Source organism: Bos indicus x Bos taurus, chromosome 20, assembly GCF_003369695.1.
Source record: "Bos indicus x Bos taurus breed Angus x Brahman F1 hybrid chromosome 20, Bos_hybrid_MaternalHap_v2.0, whole genome shotgun sequence".
Taxonomy (NCBI): Eukaryota; Metazoa; Chordata; class Mammalia; order Artiodactyla; family Bovidae; genus Bos; species Bos indicus x Bos taurus.
Window position 1 is genome coordinate 50,309,804 of NC_040095.1, and position 20,953 is coordinate 50,330,756.

Sequence of the window (20,953 nt, forward strand, 5' to 3'; positions counted from 1 at the left end):
TACAATTTTACTTTTGTTCTGTGTTTCTCAGTGTTTTTGGCTGTGAGACACTTGAGATCTTAGCTCCCTGCACAGGGCCAAAGCTGCATCCCCTGCTTTGGAAGGTGAAGTCTTAACCACTGGCCCATTAGGGAAGTCCCTGGTGGACAGAATTCAAATGTCATAAATTAAAACCTAAGTCAGTGATATGGAGAGCACATGACACAAAATTAAAAAAAAAAAAAGAAAGAAAATCAGTTAGATGACCATTTTCTGTGAAAGGCTAGCTCTCAAAGAATAAAGATGGTTTTACACTGGGCAGCCACCCCAGAATGTGTCTGCTATATTAACCTGAACTATTTGTCTGTGAGTTTAAATAAAAATAGCAGATGGACTTAGTGCATTGACTTTATTTTCTTTGTGAACAACCACTAACTAGTGACTCAAGAGGACATTTCAGACAGAAAACCAGCAACAATATTTCCTATTAAAATTATATGTTATTTTAGTGCAGTTGGCTTTTCTATGATCCCAGTTTATCATTTATCTTCAATATGTTTATTTTGGCTGACTAATATGTGCAATGACACCAAATTGACTCTGTTGGGGGAAAGAAGTATAAAGGTAAGGTTCATAGAATGCTGAGCATACTTTAAAAAATATTTTGCCATGTTTTCTTTAGTTATGGACTATCATTTTGTGATTATCACTTCTTGTTTGGCATCTTGTTTCACAATTACAGGGGCCTGACTAAACTTTTCACTTGGACACTTACTTTGTTGATAATTAATGCTGAATACCTATACTTTTTGGAGAAAAAAAGTTGATAAGTATTGTAAAATACCATTTTAAAAATAGTTTTCTATTAACAAGGAGCCAACAAACTTAGGTGAAGGACATTTATCTTGAAATAATGTCAGACAGATGGTGTAGGATGCACAAATTACATTTAGAGAAAAGAGATTTGCAAGGCTATGCTGCTCTGAAAGGAAGAGATGACATTTCAGCTGGGAGTTTAGCTAGAAAAGGACAATATGGTGTACAAGTTTGAGGAAAGGTTATCTGAAGACACACAGAAAGATAACACAGTATCTATGGGTGTGCAGCAGAAAATCCCTTTGACGGTAACAGGGTGTTTTTACACAAACTGTGGAGAGAAAGTTGGAAATGTTAGTAAGGATTGGAGTGTGCATAGATATATGGTTTTAAATGGCAGAGATGTTGAATGTTATTCTTTAACAAGTGGAAAACTATTGAAAAATTTTGAACAGGGAAGTGAAATATAGAGAGGAGAGACAATGAAATTCATCTCTGTTCTGTAGCAAGTTGGGCTGAATCAAGGAAAAGGAAAAGAGATTATTGCATAAAACTTATTGCATAAAACAGTTTATTTTACAAAGCTAAGTTTCAGGGAAAATTAGTGAGAGAGAAGGAAAGTAAGAGAGAGGGAGAGGCAGAGGGATGGGAAAGGCAAAGAGAGAGAGAGAGAAAGAGAAAAGAAAGAATTTCTGGATCCATAATACCACTTTCTTCAACTGGGTATAAAGAAAAAAAAAATACTAAGAAGGAGGGCCCAGGCAGTGTCCCACTCTTTGAGACCCCATGGACTGTAACACACCTGGCTTCCCTGTCCTTCACTATCTTCCAGAGACTGTCCAGGTTCATATCAGTTCTTTGCATCAGGATTGATTTCCTTTAGGATTGACTGGTTTGATGTCCTATCAGTCTGAGGGATTCTCAAGAGTCTGCTCCTTCTCCTAAAGGAAATCAATTTTGAATATTTCATTGGAAGGATGGATGCTAAGGCTAAAGCGCCAATACTTTGGCCACCTGATGGGAAGAGCTGACTCATTGGAAAACAGCTGATGCTGGGTAAGATTGAGGGCAGCAGAGAGAATGGGCAGACAAAGGATGAGACGGTTGGATGGCATCACTGACCTAATGAACATGAGTTTGAGCAAACTCTGAGAGATAGTGAAGGACAGGGAAGCCTGGCATGCTGCAGTTCATGGAGTTGTAAAGAGTCAGACATGACTGAGAAACTGAAAACAACAATCTAAATGCTATGTAAACAGATGTGAGTCCAATGCAACTGTTATGTAAATAGTTGCTGCTGCTGCTGCTACTGTGTCGCTTCAGTCGTGTCTGACTAGAGTACAGTCAATTCCAGTTTTGTTTTTTGAAGGTGTCTGGAAGTTTTTTTCTAATATTTTTGATCCACAGTTTGTTTAATCCATGGGTGAGGAAATGCAGGGATATGAAGGGCTGATGTGTATCTATAGGATAAAAACATTTTGTCGAAAAGTATCTGTATCTCTTATAATACCTTCTGCCTTATATCTACATTTATACTTCTTTTTTTTTGTTTTGTTTTTTTTTTCTAATTTTATTTTATTTTTAAACTTTACATAATTGTATTAGTTTTGCCAAATATCAAAATGAATCCGCCACAGGTATACATGTGTTCCCCATCCTGAACCCTCCTCCCTCCTCCCTCCCATACCATCCCTCTGGGTCGTCCCAGTGCACTAGCCCCAAGCATCCAGTATCATGCATTTATACTTCTGAATTTGACGGACATGCACTTATTCTTGTATGATTGATTATATTTGTATATCTTTAGCAAAACATCTGTGGTACCCTTGTCGAACCAGATCTTAAGCACTGAACCATCTACTGTTTCCATCCAGTCCTGCTCAGTATTAAACATATCTTCCCCAGGGCCACTGACCTCCTGTTTGGCTGTTTGTTTTTTGTTGTTGTTGTTGTTGGCTGGTTGTTTTGTTTTGTTGTTGTTGTTGTTGTTGTTGGTTGTTTTGTTTTTTCCTTTCATACTATAATTCACATTACCTTAGGTGTTTTGTATAGTAAAGCCTTTTCAATACTTTAATGGATCAGTAAATCTTAGATGGAACCTAGGGGGAACTCTTTCACACTAAATTCCACTTTCTAATGAGTTGTATTAATGCATGATTATTGGTATCATGTCTAAATATTTGTTGTAAACTGAACTTATGTACAAAGATAACCACAGGTTTAAAGATGCATTTTCAATTACTGAATCACCAATAAGTAATTGTAGTTCAGTCTCTAAGTCATGTCTGGCTCTTTGTGACCACATGGACTGTCACACGCCAGGCTTCCCTGTCCTCCACTATATCCTGGAGTTTGCTCAAGTTCATGTCCATTGAGTCAGCAATGCCATCCAACCATCTCATCCTCTGCCACCCTCTTCTCCTTTGCTTTCAATATTTCCCAGCATCCCAATGACTAATAGAGTAATGAGTGACAGAATCTAGAAAATAATTCTTTTGTGTATAGGAAAAAAAAAAAGCACGAGATATATAAATAAGCCCAAATTCTTCTTTTATTTTTCTTTTAGTTTTTTATACACATGAGCAGAAATGTGTAAGCAGCCGCAGCCTTTTATTTCTTTCTTGTTCGCATCACTCCTTCAGAGGCAACATACCATATTATTTCTCAGATCAGTACACCCTCGTGCATTTTGGTTCACAGAATGTATAACTTACTACTCTGTCTTAACAAGAAACGCAATGCACATCAAATACAAAGAAATACAGGTATCACGGCTACTACTATCAGGGAATCTCAGGACATTATTCTGTTTCTCTCTTCCTGTTTATGTCTTTTTAAAAATATTCTCAAAATATAGAGGAGCTACATTAAACTCCAAATGGGTAAAACGCATTTCTCACATCATAAAGCATGTGTGCACAAATTATTTAGTATTTATCCTTGAATTACCAGATTTCTAATTCAAGGATAAATACTAAATAATTGCCTAATTCATTTTCACACACACGCTACACATCTGTGTATCTGGCGACAGCACGCCGCTCAACATAATGCTTTTCAATAAAAATCCTTTGTAGGTGGGAATGGCATGGATTACAATTTCTGTGATTGACACATTTAGGCAGTTTCATCCTTTCAGTCATCCATGAAAAAGGCATGCTTGTGATTTTTTCAATATTAATATCACAATGTATTTTCAGACTCTAGGGAGGTGCTCTAATAGAGTATAGGATTATGTAAATTTTAAAAAGCTAGATTTTCCTAGTATAGTGTTTTAATCTATGTGGCTATTAAGAGAGTGTGATCTCTGTGATAGTTGCTAAAACATAAAGTGAGTTCAACTGCATTTGTCTGCTCTCACTACCATAACAAAATGCCACAGACTCTTTGGCTTAAACAATTAATTTTCTCACAGTTCTGGAGGCTGGAAGTCCAGGATTAAGCATTATCAGAGTTTGTTTCCAGTGAGGCCTCTTTTCCTAGCTTGTGAAAGGTGGCCTCTTTCCGTGTTCTCCCATGACCTCTCCCTCTTTGTCTAAGCATACTGACACTGTTGAATTAGAGCCTCCCCATTATAATCAGATGATCTCTTTTAAGACATCTCCAGTTACAGTCACAGTGAGGGTCAGTGCTTCAGCATATGAGCTTGGATAGAGGGACATAATTCGGTCCTTAACACCAGTATTTTTTCAAAGCAATTAGGAATCACTTAAAACTGAGTTGCACAGTAGATGAAAATGTGAGCTCTTCGGGGTCTCCTTATGTCTCATTTTCTATAAGCAGGGTCTAGCTTTGAACTTAGCCTGCAACACCTCTGTATCAAGTCCTTTACACTGTCACTGAAATCATCCATTCTCTATAATTTTTTTTTTCATTTTTAAATTTTGTTTAATTTTTAAACTTTACATAATTGTATTAGTTTTGCCAAATATAAAAATGAATCCACCACAGGTATACATGTGTTCCCCATCCTGAACCCTCCTCCCTTCTCCCTCCCCATACCATCCCTCTGGGTCGTCCCAGTGCACTAGCCCCAAGCATCCAGTATCATGCATCAAACCTGGACTGGCATCTCGTTTTATACATGATGTTTTACATGTTTCAATGCCATTCTCTCAAATCTTCCCACCCTCTCCCTCTCCCACAGAGTCCATAAGACTGTTCTATACAACACTGTCCCTTTTGCTGTCTCGTACACAGGGTTATTGTTACCATCTTTCTAAATTCCATATGTATGCATTAGTATACTGTATTGGTGTTTTTCCTTCTGGCTTACTTCACTCTGTATAATAGGCTCAAGTTTCATCCACCTCATTAGAACTGATTCAAATGTATTCTTTTTAATGGCTGAGTAATACTCCATTGTGTATATGTACCACAGCTTTCTTATCCATTCATCTGCTGATGGGCATCTGGGTTGCTTCCATGTCCTGGCTATTATAAACAGTGCTGCGATGAACATATTTAATAGAATTTGCTTTGCTATTTCTTCTTAAAAAATATTATGGGAGCATATTATGTCATCAGATGACAGCTTTTATAATAGTGGACTGAACACATCCCCATGGTGAACTGCAATATGGATCTAACCCTGGACTAAGGATTAGTATCCCTGGTCTAATGAAAAAACTAAAAGACTAAAATCATTTTAGTCTGTTACAAAGTAGAAATTATGTTTAAGACGTTACTTTCTTAGAAAGACATGCACTTGGTTTAGGTGCCAGATCACCCAGGGTTCTGGATAGTCCTCCAGATAGTTTAACAGTTAGCACAGCAAGGGAACGCATGGTGTTTTAAATTTGCAATACTATGGAGAATATTAAATAAGACACTACATGTAGAGATGTTTTTAAAACACTAAGAGGAGATACTGCTGATATGTGAAGTGAAATATTTATTGGTATGCCAGGAAGAGTAATACAAAAGTAATTCTGATAGAAACCTAAATCATATTTATAAAGCTTATTTTCTTTTAAGAAACATATAATTTCCTTAAAAAACTGGAAATAGAACTGGCATACAACCCAGATATCCCACAGCTGGGCATAGACACCGAGGAAACCAGAATTGAAAGAGACACGTGTACCCCCAATGTTCATCGCAGCACTGTTTATAATAGCCAGGACATGGAAGCAACCTAGATATCCATCAGCAGACGAATGGATAAGAAAGCTGTGGTACATATACACAATGGGGTATTATTCAGCCATTAAAAAGAATACATTTGAATCAGTTCTAATGAAGTGGATGAAACTGGAGCCTATTATACAGAGTGAAGTAAGCCAGAAAGAAAAACACCAATACAGTATATTAATGCATATATATGGAATTTAGAAAGATGGTAACGATCACTATGAACAAAGCTAGTGGAGTTGATGGAATTCCAATTAAGCTATTTCAAATCCTGAAAGATGATGCTGTGAAAGTGCTGCCCTCAATATGCCCAGCAAATTTGGAACACTCAGCTGTGGCCACAGGACTGGAAAAGGTCAGTTTTCATTCCAATCCCAAAGAAAGACAACGCCAAAGAATGCTCAAACTACCGCACAATTGCACTCATCTCACATGCTAGTAAAATAATGCTCAAAATTCTCCAAGCCAGGCTTCAGCAATATGTGAACCGTGAACTTCCTGATGTTCAAGCTGGTTTTAGAAAAGGCAGAGGAACCAGAGATCAAATTGCCAACATCTGCTGGATCATGGAAAAAGCAAAAAAGTTCCAGAAAAACATCTATTTCTGCTTTATTGACCATGCCAAAGCCTTTGACTGTGTGGATCACAATAAACTGTGGAAAATTCTGAAAGAGATGGGAATACCAGATCACCTGACCTGCCTCTTGAGAAACCTGTATGCAGGTCAGGAAGCAACAGTTAGAACTGGACATGGAACAACAGACTGGTTCCAAATAGGAAAAGGAGTATGTCAAGGCTGTATATCATCACCCCGCTTATTTAAATTATATGCAGAGTATATCATGAGAAATGCTGGGCTGGAAGAAACACAAGCTGGAATCAAGATTGCTGGGAGAAATATCAATCACCTCAGATATGCAGATGACACAACCCTTATGGCAGAAAGTGAAGAGGAACTCAAAAGCCTCTTGATGAAAGCGAAAGTGGAGAGTGAAAAAGTTGGCTTAAAGCTCAACATTCAGAAAACAAAGATCATGGCATCCGATCTCATCACTTCATGGGAAATAGATGGGGAAACAGTGGAAACAGTGTCAGACTTTATTTTTCTGGGCTCCAAAATCACTACAGATGGTGACTGCAGCCATGAAATTAAAAGACACTTACTCCTTGGAAGGAAAGTTATGACCAACCTAGATAGCATATTCAAAAACAGAGACATTACTTTGACAACAAAGGTTCGTCTAGTCAAGGCTATGATTTTTCCTGTGGTCATGTATGGATGTGAGAGTTGGACTGTGGAGAAGGCTGAGTGCCACAGAATTGATGCTTTTGAACTGTGGTGTTGGAGAAGACTCTTGAGAGTCCCTTGGACTGCATGGAGATCCAACCAGTCCATTCTGAAGGAGGTCAGCCCTGGAATTTCTTTGGAAGGAATGATGCTAAAGCTCAAACTCCAGTACTTTGGCCACCTCATGAGAATGTTGACTCATTGGAAAAGACTCTGATGCTGGGAGGGATTGGGGGCAGGAGGAGAAGGGGATGACAGAGGATGAGATGGCTGGATGGCATCACTGACTCGATGGACGTGAGTCTGAGTGAACTCCGGGAGTTGGTGACAGACAGGGAGGCCTGACCTGCTGCGATTCATGGGGTTGCAAAGAGTCGGACATGACTGAGCAACTGAACTGAACTGAATGACAACCCTGTATGTGAAAGAGCAAAAGAGACACAGATGTGTAAAACAGTCTTTTGGACTCTTCGGTGGGGGGGGGGATGATTTGGGAGAATAGCATTAAAACATGTATAATATCATATAAGAAATGAATCGCCAGTCCATGTTCACTGCAGGATACAGGAAGCTTGGGGCTGGTGCACTGAGATGACCCAGAGGGATGGTATGGGGAAGGAGGTGGGAGGGGGTTCAGGATGGGGAACACATGTACGCCCGGGTGGATGCATGTTGATGTATGGCAAAACCAATACAATATTGTAAAGTAAATAATAATAATAATAGAAGTATTACAAAAAATAAAAATAAAAATTATGGTTATATAATGGAGGTAATGGAATTGCAGTTGAGCTATTTCAAATCCTAAAAGATGATCCTGTTAAAGTGCTGGGTCAGTATGCCAGTAAATTTGGAAAACTCAGTAGTGGCCACAGGACTGGAAAAGTTCAGTTTTCATATCAATCCCAAAGAAGGGCAACACAAAAGTTCAAACTACCACACCATTGCATTCATTCCATGGCTAACAAAGTAATGCTCAAAACTTTCCAAACTAGGCCTCAACAGTACATGAACCTAGAACTTCCAGAGAAATCAGAGATCAAATTGTTGATGTCTGTTGGATCATAAAAAAGCAAGGAAAAGACAGAAAATCATCTGCTTCATTAGGTATGCTAAATCCTTTGACTGTGCGGACCACAAAAAAAACTGTGGAACATTATTAAAGAGATGGGAATATCAGACCACCTCACCTGCCTCCTCAGAAACCTGTATGCAGGTCAAGAAGCAATAGTTAGAACAGAACATGGAACAATAGACTGGTTCAAAATTGAGAAAGGAGTATATCAATGCTGTATATTATCACCCTGCTTATATGCAGAGTACATCATGCAAAATGCTGGACTGGATGAAGCACAAGCTGGAATCAAGATTTCCAGGAGAAATATCAATAACTTCATATGTGCATATAATACCACCCTTAGGGCAGAAAACAAAGAGAAACTAAAGAGCCTCTTGATGAGGGTGAAAGTGGAGTGAGAAACCTGGATTAAAATTCAACATTCAAAAAAGTAAGATCGTGGCATCTTGTCCCATTATTTCATGGCAAATATATGGGGAAACAATGGAAACTGTGACAGATTTTTTTTTTTTTTTTTTTGGAGGGGTGCTCCAGAATTACTGCAGATGGTGACTGGAGCCTTGAAATTAAAAGAAACTTGCTCCTTGGGAGAAAAGCTATGACAAACATAGCCTATCAAAAAGCAGAGACATTACTTTGCTGACAAAGGTCCATCTAGTCAAAGCTATGGTTTTTCCAGTAGTCATGTATGGATATGATAGCTTGACCATGAAGAAGGCTGAGCACAGAAGAATTATGCTTTTGAACTGTTGTGTTGGGGAAGACTCTTGAGAGTCCTTTGATGTAAAAGGAATCAAACCAGTCAATTCTAAAGGAAATCAGTCCTGAATATTCATTGGAAGGACTGATGCTGCAGCTGAAGCTCCAATACTTTGGCCACCAGATATGAAAAGCTGAATTATTAGAAATGACTCTGATGCTGGGAAAGATAGAAGGCAGGAGGAGAAGGTGATGACAGAGGATGAGATGGTTGGATGGCGTCACTAATTAAATGGGCTTGGGTTTGAGCAAGCTCTGGGAGATGGTGAAGGACAGGGAAGCCAGGCATGCTGCAGTCCATGAGTTCACAAAGAGTCAGACATGACTGAGCATTTGAACAACAGCAATAATGCAAATAGAAAATATGTACTTATGTATATTCTGATACATGTAAATAGAAAAATGAAGTTTTTGCCTATAAAAAGGAATGAATAGGGAAAATATTTACTACAAAAAAATAAGTGCTAAAAGTATTTGACAGAATCTGATACCTATTACTGACAAAAATAGAGAATTTTTGTTGTGATATAAAATCAGTATACTATTTTCCTTGATGCAAAGGGAGCAAAAGTAAAATTAAGTGGAAAATGTGTATTTTTTTTAATGTTTAGCACTGCAGTTAATTTTTTTTAATTTTTTTAATTAATTTTATTTTATTTTTAAACCTTACATAATTGTATTAGTTTTGCCAAATATCAAAATGAATCCACCACAGGTATACATGTGTTCCCCATCCTGAACCCTCCTCCCTCCTCCCTTCCCATACCATCCCTCTGGGTCATCCCAGTGCACCAGCCCCAAGCATCCAGCATCGTGCATTGAACCTGGACTGGCATCTCATTTCATACATGACATTTCACATGTTTCAATGCCATTCTCTCAAATCTTCCCACCCTCTCCCTCTCCCACAGAGTCCATAAGCCTGTTCTATACATCAGTGTCTCTTTTGCTGACTCGTACACAGGGTTATCGTTACCATCTTTCTAAATTCCATATATATGCGTTAGTATACTGTATTGGTGTTTTTCCTTCTGGCTTACTTCACTCTGTATAATAGGCTCCAGTTTCATCCACCTCATTAGAACTGATTCAAATGTATTCTTTTTAATGGCTGAGTAATACTCCATTGTGTATATGTACCACAGCTTTCTTATCCATTCATCTGCTGATGGACATCTAGGTTGCTTCCATGTCCTGGCTATTATAAACAGTGCTGCGATGAACATTGGGGTACATGTGTCTCTTTCCCTTCTGGTTTCCTCAGTGTGTATGCCCAGCAGTGGGATTGCTGGATCATAAGGCAGTTCTATTTCCAGTTTTTTAAGGAATCTCCACACTGTTCTCCATAGTGGCTGTACTAGTTTGCATTCCCACCAACAGTGTAAGAGGGTTCCCTTTTCTCCACACCCTCTCCAGCATTTATTATTTGTAGACATTTGGATCGCAGCCATTCTGACTGGTGTGAAATGGTATCTCATAGTGGTTTTGATTTGCATTTCTCAGATAATGAGTGATGTTGAGCATCTTTTCATGTGTTTGTTAGCCATCTGTATGTCTTCTTTGGAGAAATGTCTATTTAGATCTTTGGCCCATTTTTTGATTGGGTCATTTATTTTTCTGGAGTTGAGCTGTAGAAGTTGCTTGTATATTTTTGAGATTAGTTGTTTGTCGGTTGCTTCATTTGCTATTATTTTCTCCCATTCTGAAGGCTGTCTTTTCACCTTGCTAATAGTTTCCTTTGATGTTAATTTTTTTATGGGAGTTAAAAATATGTATTGCTAAGTCACTTCTAAGTTGTGTCTGACTCTGTTGGACCCCATAGACGGCAGCCCACCAGGCTCTTGTCCTTTGGATTCTCCAGGCGAGAACACTGGAGTGGGTTGCCATTTCCTTCTCCAATGCATGAAAGTGAAAAGTGAAAGTGAAGTCGCTCAGTCGTGCCCAACATTCAGCGACCCCATGAACTGCAGCCTACCAGGCTCCTCCGTCCATGGTATTTTCCAGGCAAGAGTACTGGAGTAGGGTGCTATTGCCTTCTCTGCAAAACATGTATTATTTGCAGATAAATTTATATTGCTTAAAAATCAACTGTAAGTGTGTGGCCAACATGATGGAATTGGATCACCCTTAACTCAACTTCACCTGAATTCCAGTGCAGAGACAGTATTTTAAACAAAGCCTGGGACAGACCCACCTGATGATTCTGCAGAAATTCCCATAAAGGCTTGAAGCAACAGTGATTTCCTCTGAGGACATTTGCTAGTGGCTGCCAATTTTGAAATTTCATTCAAATGATGGCATGTACAATTTTAGAGGCCTCTTTCTAGCATATGCGCCCCAGAGGCTTACTCCCCAACCAAGGGACCAATATCAACCCTGTTACTCCCCAGGCCATACAGTAACCCATGGAGGGACTTAGTACTTTCCACCAGTAGTCTAGGACCCATTACACAAGGCAGGACTAGTAGTCAGCTGCACCCAGGGTCAGCTCTCCCTCCCAGACCCACCACAGTAGAAAGGCTCTGGCAGCCCACATGGGGGTAACCTTAGTATGTGATGACCAGTGGGAAGTATGCTTCTGTGCCGCACAGGCAATCTCGTACATAAGACCACTTCTCCAATATTTGGGGACACATAACCGACCTACCTCCATCCACAGTTCTTCAGGCATTCCAACTATCAGACCTAATCTCTTGAATCTGTTTATCTTTCCATTGTATAGTTGTAAGGGATTTGATTTTGATCATACCTGAATGGTCCAGTGGTTTTCCCTACTTTCTTCAATTTAAGTCTGAATTTGGCAATAAGGAATTCATAGTCTGAGCCACAGTCACCTCCCAGTCTTGTTTTTGCTGACTGTACAGAGTTTTTCCATCTTTGGCTGCAAAAAAAAAAAAGTATATATATATATATATGTATATATATATATATATATATATATATATATATATATATATATATAACAATCTGATTTTGATATTGACCATCTGGTAATGTCCATGTGTAGAGTCTTCTTTTGTGTTGTTGGAAGAGGGTGTTTGCTATGAAAGTGAAAGAGAAGAGTGAAAAAGTTGGCTTAAAACTCAACATTCAGAAAACTGAGATCATGGCATCTGGTCCCATCACTTCATGGAAAATAGATGAAAAAACAGTGGAAACAGTGACAGACTTTATTTATTTATTTTTGGAGGGGCTCCAAAATCATTTCAGATGGTGACTGCAGCCAGGAAATTAAAAGATGCTTGCTCCTTGGAAGAAAAGTTATGACCAACCTAGACAGCATATTAAAAAGCAGAGACATTATTTTGCCAACAAAGGTCCGTCTAGTCAAAGCTATGGTTTTTCCAGTATTTGTGCATGGATGTGAGAGTTGAACTATAAAGAAAGATAAGTGCCAAAGAATCGATGCTTTTGAACTGTGGTGTTGACAAAAACCTTTGAGATTTCCTTGGATAGCAAGGAGACCCAACCAGTCAATCCTAAAGGAAATCAGTCCTGAATATTCATTGGAAGGACTGATCTGAAACTCCAAAACTTTGGCCACCGATGCAAAGAAATGACTCAGTAGAAAAGTCCCTGATTCTGGGAAAGATTCAAAGCAAGAGGAGAAGGGGATGACAGAGGATAAGATGGTTGGATGACATCACCAGCTCAATGGACATGAGATTGAGTAAACTCTAGGAGTTGGTGTAGATAGGGAGGCCTGGTGTGCTGCAGTCAGTGGGGTTGCAAAGAGTCAGATATGACTGAGCAACTGAACTGAACTGAACCAACCTACCTAATAAGGAGAAATAAGTACAGAGAATTAGGGAAAATGAAGAGATAGAAGAATATGTTCCAAATGGAGGAACAAGACAAAACCTCAGAGAAAGAACCAAGATAAGCAATACCTGCTGCAGAGTTCATGGTAATGGCCAAATTGGGAGAAGAATGGATGAACGTAGTGAAACAAAGAGAAAATATAAAGAAGTGCCAAATATAGCTAAAGAATACAATAGCTGAACAAAATACGCTATGGGGAATCAACAGTAGATTGGATGATGCAAAGAAACAGAATTAGCAAACTGGAAGACAGAATAGTGGGAATCACCCAAGTGAAACAGAAAAATTTAAACAATGAGGAAAGTTTATGAGGCCTTTGGGATAGCGTCATACTAATATTTTCATAATGGGGGTCTCAAAAGGAGAAGAGAGAGAGAGAGAAAGGGGAAGAAAATGTATTTGAAGAGATAATAGTTAAAAACCTCCATATTCTGAGGGAAGAAACAGACACCCAGGTCTGGGAAGAACAGAGTCCCAAAAAAGGTGAACGCAAAAAGGTACATACCAAAACCGGTTATAATTAGAATGGCAAAGATTAGAGCTAAGGAGAGAATCTTAAAAGCAGCAGGAGAAAAGAACTAGTTACTTACAAGGGAACTCCCATAAGATTATCAACTGGTTTTACAGGGGAAAGTTTACAGGTAGGAAGGGAGTCACGTGATATTTTCAGAGAAATGAAAGAAAAAACTTACATCCACAAATACTTTATTTGGCAAGATCGTCATTCAGAATTGAAGGAGAGATAAAGTGTGTTAGAAACAACCAACGGCTAAGAGTTCAGCACCACTAAACAGGCTGCACATGCAATGTTTATGGGATTGCTCAATGTGGAAAATGAAAGACCAGAACTAGGAATATAAAAAAAAAAAAGAAAATTCTCATTGGTAAAAGCAAATATACAGTAAAGGTTAGTAAATTAAACATTTACAAAGCTAGTAGGATGATTAAAAGACAAAATAGTAAACTTATCCATATCCACAATTAGTTAAGGAAAATTGAAAAATAAAATATGGAAAATATGATTTCAAACATTAAACATTAGGAAAGGGTGAGTAAAACTATAGGGTTTTTAGAATGTTTTTGAACACAGATCAACCATATGTATGTTCAAACACACACACACACATGTGCATATATATATATATAAAATACAGGAGACCTAGGTTTGATCCCTGGGTTGGGAAGATCCCCTAAAGAATGGCTATGCACTCCAGTATTTTGCCTGGAGAATTCCATGGCTAGAGGAGCCTGGTAGGCTATAATGCATGGCATCACAAAGAGTCAAACATGACTGAGTGATTAGCACACACACATATATACTTTTGTACATATATATTTTTTCTATTTTAGCATATATATTTTATAAATATATTGTACATATAAATGTATATGAACATGTATATGTTTTTGTGAACAACATAGTAACACAAACTAAAAACCTATAATAAATACATACATATACAAACACAAAAATAGTGATTCAAATAAACTCTACAGATAGTCATCAAATCACAAAGAAGAGAGGAAAAGATGGAACAAAAAAGAAAAATAAGAATAACCAGAAAGTGATTAATTAAGTAGCAATATTAGCAAGAATTACTTTAAATTAAAACAGTCTCAATGCCCTAATCAAAAAATATAGTGACTGAATGGTTAAAAACAAGACCCATATATGTGCTCCCTACAAGATATGATCTTCAGATCTAAAGACACACAAACTAAAGTGACGTGATAGAAAAAAGATATTTAATACAAATGGAAAAAGGAAAAAAAATGTGAGAGTAGCAATACTTATATCAGACAAAGTAGATTTTAAAATAAAGCTCTAACAAGAGACAATGAATATTACATAGTAATAAACTGATCCAACAAGAAGATATATATAATTGCAATATATATATATATATATATATATATATATATATATATATATATATATATATAAACTCAACATGCTGCTGCTGCTAAGTCGCTTCAATCGTATCCGACTCTGTGCAACCCCATAGATGGCAGCCCACTAGGCCCCTCTGTCCCTGGGATTTTCCAGGCAAGAACACTGGAGTGAGTTGCCATTTCCTTCTCCAATGCATGAAAGTGAAAAGTGAAAGTGAAATCGCTCAGTCCTGCCGGACTCTTAGCGACGCCATGGACTACAGCCTACCAGGCTCTTCCGTCCATGCTGCTGCTGCTAAGTCGCTTCAGTCATGTCCGACTCTGTGCGACCCCATAGACGGCAGCCCACCAGGCTCCCCCGTCCCTGGGATTTTCCAGGCAAGAACACTGGAGTGGGTTGCCATTTCCTTCTCCAATGCGTGAAAGTGAAAAGTGAAAGTGAAGTCGCTCAGTCATGTCCGACTCTTAGTGACCCCATGGACTGCAGCCTACCAGGCTCCTCCGTCCATGGGATTTTCCAGGCAATTGTACTGGAGTGGGGTGCCATTGCCTTCTCTGTCCATAGGAGCACCTAAATACAGAAAGTAGTTATTAACACATGTAAATGGAGAAATTGACAGTAACACAATAATAGAAAGAGGCTTCACCATATCACTTATATCAAGGAATGGATCATCCACAGTGATGGTTTAGTCATTAAGTCATGTCCGACTCCTGCGACCCCATGGACTGTTGTGACCCCAAGGACTGTTGCGACTCCATGAACTGTAGCCCACCAGGCTCCTCTGTCCATGAGATTTTCCAGGCAAGAATACTGGAGTGGTTTGCCTTTTCCTTCTCCAGGGTCCCCACCCAGGAATCGAACCCAGGTCTCCTGCATTGCATGCAGATACTTTCCCAACTTAGTACACGGGAAGCCCATCCATATAGATAATCGATATAAAAAATTAATACGAAAATATTGGCCTTAAAGGACACATTAGACCAGACTAGATATACTGTGTGTGTCTGTGTGTGTCTGTGTTTGTGTGTGTATATCCATTCTGACCAAAAGCAGCAGAATACGGATTTTAAGTACATGGAACATTATCCATGGGAGAACACATGCAAGAACACAAAACAAATACCCATAAATTTGAGAAAACTGAAATTAAGCATATTTTCAGAAAATAATGATATTACAGTAGAATTCACCTAGAAGAGAAAATAAAAAATAAAAACAAGTAAATAAAGGAAAATTGGGAAGAAAGAAGTACAATGGTCACTATTTGTAGATGGCGATACTGTTTATAGAAAGTTCTAGAGAAATCACTGAAATCACATTAGAATTCATGAATGAATTCAGTAAAGTCGAAGGGTACAATGTTTCTATGTACTAACAACAAACTATCAGAAAGATAAATTAAGAAAGCAATCTCTTTTACAATTGTACTGAAAATATAAAAAATACCTAAGAATAAATCTAAACAGAGAGGTAAAAAGCATATATTCAGAAAACTATAAGATATGGTGAATGAAATTGAAGATGACACAAACAAATGGACAGATATACTGTGTTCATGGTTTGGAAGAATCAATGTTATTAAAATGGACAATTAAAATTATGAATGAACAAATCAAATTAATATTCTCATTGAGAAAATAAGGGGTAAAATCTTTATCAAGAAATATAAAGAATATATAGGAAAAGAAATCTTCCTGAAATCAATTTAAAAATTGAGTATATGGATACTAAATTTTTAGATTTGTCTAAAGTATCTTAGGAGAAGGCAATGGCACCCCACTCCAGTACTCTTGCCTGGAAAATCCCATGGACGGAGGAGCCTGGTGCGCTGCAGTCCAGGGGGTCGCTGGAAGTCGGACACGACTGAGTGACTTCACTTTCACTTTTCACTTTCATGCATTGGAGAAGGAAATGGCAACCCACTCCAGTGTTCTTGCCTGGAAAATCCCAGGGATGGGGGAGCCTGGTGGGCTGCCGTCTATGGGGTCCCACAGAGTCGGACACGACTGAAGTGACTTAGCAAAGTATCTTATCCAGATTTCAATCATTGTAGATTTGATCTCTAAATTCCAGGCGATTTCAATAAAATTGTTGATAAAAATTACTGCCATTGTTTATTTAAATAAATAAAGTTTTCAAGAAGAAAACAAAGAACAAGAATGCTGTGTTATAAATAATTTAAAAATTTATTATAAAAATTTTAATGGAAGATATTAATAATAGGAGCATTGAGTCAGGGTATATGAGGTATAAGACAACTACAAACATAAAATAATTTCCATAGAAGTATTTTTGAAAATGTATTAGAATTCTTCAGTAATCTAAATGAACAAGTGCTGAAATAGAAATGCTCTTGTGAAAAAAAGAAATAATAAACAGGTTCTAGAATACAGGGTAAATGATTGCATAATAAATGTGCCAGCTAAAGAAATAGAATATGTTGTAACTGTGTTGAGCAATTAATCATTTTGAATTAATTGGAGAAATAGTCTAACAGTATCACTCTGTTAACATATCAAATTAACTTCAATGTAATTAAAATCTAATATAGAAATGAGGCCATATAAATAACATAATCAATTGTATCTAAATTCTTATTAGGTTTTGGAATGTTGAAGAGTTTTCTAAGAAGAAAATTATTGATGGAGACACAAAAAGATGCAACATTCTCTAAAGCATTTTGTCACTTTATGTGAAAGATTTAATAATCTTATTTGCCCAAAATTATTCTAATTTTACAATTTATCCTAATTTCATACTGGTGAAATAACTAAGCATTTTAAAACAGTGAGATAGGCAACTGCTCTTCCCACCACCACTGGAGGATCATCTACCCTTTAGTACAGACCAAAAAAGCAAGCAGTAATTGGACAGAAGAAGAATGACATTGAAATAGGTTTCCAGCAGCAAGTGCTTTGGAGGACTGCAGAAAGATTTTGAACATGACAGTGTTGAACTGAAGCGCAAAATGAAATTTTCTATTTACCACCAAAGGCAGAGACTGGAAAATGCCCTGTGCTATATTGGCTGTCTGGTTTAACTAGCACAGAACAAAATTTTATATCAAAATCTGGTTATCATCAAGCTACCTCAGAACATGGCCTTGTGGTCATTGCTCCAGATACCAGCCCTGGTGGCTGCAATATTAAAGGAGAAGAGGACAGCTGGGGCTTTGGCACTGGTGCTGGGTTTTATGTCGATGCTACTGAAGATCTTTGGAAAACTAACTATAGAATGTACTCTTATGTAACGAAGGAGCTTCCCCAACTCGTAAATGACAATTTTCCAGTGGACCCCCAAGGATGTCTGTGTTTGGCCACTTTATGGGAGCCCATGGAGCTCTGATTTGTGCTTTGAAGAATCCTAGAAAATACAAATGTGTGTCAGCATTTGCTCCACTTTGCAACCCAGTGCTCTGATGTTGGGGCAAAAAAGCCTTTACCAGATATTTGGGAACAGATCAAAGTAAATCGGAGGCTTATGATGCTACCTACCTTCTGAAGTCCTATCCAGGTTCTCAGCTGGATATAATTGATCAAGGGAAAGATGATGAGTTCCTTTCAGATGGACAGTTACTTCCTGATAACATCATAGCTGCTTGTTCAGAAAAGAAAAGCCCTGTTGTCTTCAGATTACCAGAGGGTTATGACCATAGCTACTACTTTATTGCAACCTTTATTGCTGATCACATAAGACAACATGCAAAATACCTGAATGCATGAAAAACTTCAGATAAGAGAATCTCTTCAGGATTATAACATTGTAATAAACAGAATTGCAAGGAAATAATGTTTTAAAACTTTGGATTTCATAATGCTAAAAATGCTGCATTCTGTAGTTGAAAAACCCTCTGAATAAATATATCAAACCTGAAAAAAAAAAAATAGTGAGATAGACAAGTAACTCATGAAACAGCAGACTACTATGCTACCATCAAATTAATAGTCTAAAAATGTGTTTTATAACAAAGCACATATACAAAATTTGTGTACCTATACATATATATGTAATAACTGGCTTCTCTGGTGGCTCAGTGGTAAAAAATCTGCCTGCAATGCAGGAGTTGCAGGATACAAGTGTTCTATCCCTGGGTTGGCAATATTCCCTGGAGGAGGGCATGGGAACCCACTCCAGTATTCTTGCCTGGAGAATTCCATGGACAGAGAAGACTGGTGGGTTACAGTCCACAGGACTGCAGAATCGAGCATGACTGAAGCAACTTAGCACACTTGCATGTACTACATAACATCAACAAATACATTTTGATTGGTAAAATATATAATGTAAAGCTTGTTCTTTATTTTGTGTTGAAGAAGGAAATGACAACCTACTCCAGTATTCTTGCCTGGAGAATCACATGGATGGAGGAGCATGGTAGGCTACAGTCCATGGGGTTGCAGAGTTGGACACGACTGAGTGACTTCACTTTCTTTCTTTATTTTGTATGACATCCTCTTAGGTAAAACACATGTCATTTTGTATAATTTATATGCATTTAAGGGCTACCCTGATGGCTCAGATGGTAAAAAATTATCCTGAAATGCAGGGGATCTAGGTCCAATCCCAGGGTTGGGAAGATCCCCTGGAGGAGGGCATGGCAACCCACTCCAGAATTCTGGTCTGGAGAACTCCATGGACAGAGGAGACTGGCAGGCTACAGTCAGTGGAGTTGCAAAGAGTCGGACACGACTGAGTGACTAAGCACAGCACACCATATGCATATGGATGCATATATATGCATAGAAATTTATATACATATCATGCATATATATATTAATATTTGTATATATTAATATAAAAGGTCTCTTCTTTACTTTCTGAGTGTCTATCAGATTAGCTTTTAGAATTCCTTTGTGGCAACTTTGGCTTTTTCTAGCATATGCCTCAAAACTTTTCCAATCTATACCCAATAACCTGGTCCCAAACTGCTTCCACATTTTTGGGTATGTATTTGTTACAGTAGGGCTTCCCTGACAGTTCAGTTGGTAAAGAATCCGCCTGCAATGCAGGTGACCCTGGTTCGATTGCTGGGTCGGTAAATAGTAATACCTGACTTTTGGTAACAAAATATGTATGGTTGTAGTTATCCAGAGAAATAGATCTACAAGTCTGTGTGTGTGTTAATTTTGCTCAGTTGTATCCAACTCTTTGTGACCCCTTGCAGCATAGGTCACCAGGTTCCTCCTCTGTCCATGGAACTCCCTAGGCAAGAATACTGGAGTGGGTTGCCATTCCCTTCTTCACTACAAGTCTCTACATATATCCATTTCTGACTATACAGTTTTCTCTTTCCTGTCTGTCTATGTATCTACAAGTTAGGGAGAAAGAGAGATTTGGGGAATTGACTCACGTGACTATGGAGGCTGAGGAGGCCCACCATCTCCCATCTGTAAACAGGAGACCTGCAAAGGCTGGTGGGCATAGTTCCAGTCTGAGTCCGAAGGGCTAAGATCCAAAGGTACAAGTTCCTTTCTGAAAGCAAGAGACTGATGTTGCAACTCAAGCTCTCAGTGTGTGCTAAGTTGCTTCAGCCCTGTCCTACTCTTTGAGACCCCATGGACTGTAGCCCACCAAGCTCCTCTGTCTATGGGATTCTCCAGGCAAGAATACTGCAGTGGGTTGCCATTTCCTTCTCCAGGAGATCTCCTTGACCCAGGGATCAAACCTGTGTCTCATAGGTCTCCTGCATTGGCAGGTGGGTTCTTTTCACTAGCGCCACCTGGGAAACCCTAGCTATTAGATTTTTCTTGCTGTTCATTCTCCCAGTCATGTCCAACTCTTTATGACTCCATGGACTGCAGCACCCCAGGCCTATCCGTCCCTCACCATCTCCAGGAGATTGCCCAGGTTCATGTTCATTGCATCAGTGAGGCTATCCAGCATCAGATAGAAAGTGTGAGTTCTTCCTTCCTCTGTTTTGTATTCTGTACAAGACTTCAGTGATTAAATGATGCCCATATCATTTCATATGATTCCAATGATGCCATATCATGGAGAGTCCATCTGTTTACTTACCCTACCCGTTCCAATGCTAATCTCTTCTGGAAACACTCTCACAGACACATTTTGAAATAACATTTAACCAGATATCTGGGTATCTCATCAGCAAGTGAAGTTGACATATAAAATTAATCATCACATAAGAGAATTTGGGCTTCTCTGGTGGCTCAGATGGTAAAGA

The 20,953-nt window shown here is 38.4% G+C and overlaps 1 protein-coding gene and 1 pseudogene across 3 annotated transcripts in view; both read left to right on the forward strand.

The window, feature by feature from the left end:
• CDH12 (cadherin 12) overlaps window positions 1-20,953 on the forward strand; it is a 1,186,459-nt gene that overhangs the window by 189,058 nt on the left and 976,448 nt on the right. The gene's annotated exons all lie outside the window — the stretch shown is intronic.
• Window positions 17,654-18,644, forward strand: LOC113878988 (annotated as a pseudogene).